We start from the raw sequence: 2,798 nt of genomic DNA, 5'->3' as shown, positions 1-2,798 counted from the left end.
CTTACTAGACATCATCGGAAAAATATTTGCCTCACTGATACTCAGCCATTTCAAAGAGTGGGCCAAGAAATCACCGGCCCTAGACATTCTCCAGACCGGCTTTCAAAAGGGAGCGGGAACAGCAATAAACCTTCTGATCCTTAACACCATCAAGGCCAAAGTGAAGGGAGGCGCCCCAAACGTCCACATGGCCATGATCGACTTATCGCAGGCCTTCGATATAGTGGACCGAGACAAACTATGGTCCAAACTAGCAAATTGGGAATGTCCAGGGCCGATTCGCGACCCAATCAAGGCCCTGCACATGAAAACATCACTCCGAGTTCGACTAAACCAACAGGGAACCCTATCAGACAGGATTTACACAAAAAGAGGCATCAAACAAGGCTGCCGCTGGCACCTGCACTTTTCATAGCTTTCATCAGCGACTTTCAAACAACAGAAGATCAGGTGCGAGCCTTCCCTCCGAAGCTGGGAGAAGTAAAAATATCAAGACTGTGGTATGCGGATGACTTGATCCTACTGGATCAAACGGCCATTGGCCTCCAAAGACAGATTGCCAACCTATCCACATATATGGAACATAACAACCTAAAGATCAACTCAAAGAAAACAAAAATCATTTCTTTCTGCAAAACCACTAAAGAATCACAGACGACACACTCATGGTATCTGAACTAGTCAAAAAATCGAATCAGTGAAAGAATTCAAATACCTGGGCGTTGTGATTGACAACACATTGAAAGATAACTCCCTCTTGAACTCTCTGTGGGAAAAAATCCAAAGCCTAACAGCCCAAACTCGTGCTGTGGATAACAAATTTGGAAAATTCTCGTGGTCACCAGCGCTCCAGTTTTACAAATCCAAAGTAATACCAGCACTAACCTACGGAATGGCGGCGAATCTGAACCTACCACCGGAAACCTGGACTCAGCTCGAAGGTTACCTATGGAAGTCAGTCCTGGCTTTGCCAAAATCTGCACCTATGCCAGCAATACGACGTGACTTAGGCTTACCATCTGTAGCCTCAGTGGTAACCCAAAGTGCTGTACAACTGTACAGGAAAATTCTGTCTCCCAGCTCGCCGCCGATTTTTCGACTCATGGAAACCGAAATCTCCAAGGGAACCTGTAAACCTCTACTAGAATGGGTCAAAAAAATACACGAAAAACTGGACAAAGTGGCATGCTCGACTAAAATGCTCCTAAGTAATCCTGGGAGAGTAAAGAGGAAATTGGAAAACAAGGACTGGATCAACACCAGTGAAAGGATCCTGCAGTACAAATCCCTAGAGCACCTTCCTCCTACCCACAATCGTCCGAGGGTCTCTTTAAAATACTGCAAGAGATTCCCAGAGAAGAAGCTGAGGAAAATGTTTATGAGAGCGCGACTAAATTTACTGAACACAAAGGAAATCTTGGCTTCAAGAGCTTGTGTCCCTGTTTCCCACTGTCGCCTATGTGAAGATACAGTTCAAGCAAAAACGATCTACCATCTTCTTATGTCGTGCCCAGCCTTAGAAGCAGAAAGGCAAAAATACTTGGCACCACTTACATCAGATGAAACTACACTGGACGAAGAAACTCGCTGGTATCGGCTAATCGCAGGAGACTCCCCCAGATGGTCCAGGATGACAGCTAAATTCTTGGACGTTGCACACAGAAGGGCCAATACTCCTGTCACAAGTGGCCTACCAGCACGCATGGAGTAGAAGTGCTTGCGAGCTCGAGAGGGAGTCTGCTCGCCGGACAAAAGTGGTGTCCCAAGTTGGAAGATGGATTTTTGATTTTTGTAAAAACCAAAGAGGTTAAAACAAATAAATAAAAAAGAAAAATAAAAAAAAAAAGAAACCATATACCTCTACCTATGGACATGTGAACCAGCGGTCAGATCATTGGCTGCATGGCCATTAATGCAAACTGGGTAGCATTTCTATTATCTTCAATACATGGGGGTCCCAGAAAATTACAAGCGAGCAATAAATGTTTGTTTGATAGCAGATGACACTTTGTATGAAAAGACCTCAGGGCACAAGTCAGTGGAGAGTGTGTATCTGGAGAAGATAGAGCAGTTGCAAGCAAAGTGACAAAGGCTTCGTAATTTGCAGTTGGGCTTTGTCACTGCATAGAAGTTATCAAATGTCATTGCTGCTTTAGGAATTGGCAGTACTACACACATCCCATGACTTGCACATGTACTGCGCTTGGTAGGCTCTTGCTTTGGTAATAACAGTCAGTCTGTCAAGGAAAGGGTGGCATTTGCAAAGAGGTTCAGCACCTATTTCATCTAGTCTTACAATGCAAAAAAAATGGCTTGTGCCACCTACAGGTGTGCAACTAGTTGACACTGCATAACCTATAGACCTCAGTGGCCATTAGATGGAACACCACTTTGCACATGTTTGAGATGCTGCAGGAGCAGCGCAATACCATCTCAGCATATCGTAACACAGCAGTGTACTAGGTAGGTTGTTTTTGAAACCAAGCCAGTAGCAGTCGCTGTCCAATGCCTTCTCTGTACTGCAACCTTTTGAGGAGGTTACCAGGAAGGTTTGCCATCACAGTGGGTCACCAGTGTGGTTCACCAGCTTGAACAAAACCTTTCCAACATGGCAATGGCCTGTGACTTGGCAGGATATGATGAGGCGGAACAACTCATGAGGTACCTGCTTGCGACCTTGTGTGGTGGTCCGCAGGAAGTTGGAATGAAGTGTAACATCAAGTACCTGCTAGCTTTGTTTTTGAACCAAGGGGTGAAAGTGGCCACTTTAAGTCTCCATGTTTAAGCAAATGGGGATT

Source organism: Ambystoma mexicanum, chromosome 12, assembly GCF_040938575.1.
Source record: "Ambystoma mexicanum isolate Mex_15411 chromosome 12, UKY_AmexF1_1, whole genome shotgun sequence".
Classification (NCBI taxonomy): domain Eukaryota; kingdom Metazoa; phylum Chordata; class Amphibia; order Caudata; family Ambystomatidae; genus Ambystoma; species Ambystoma mexicanum.
The sequence above is the reverse complement of the archived record's forward strand: the minus strand, read 5'-3'. Positions refer to the sequence as shown.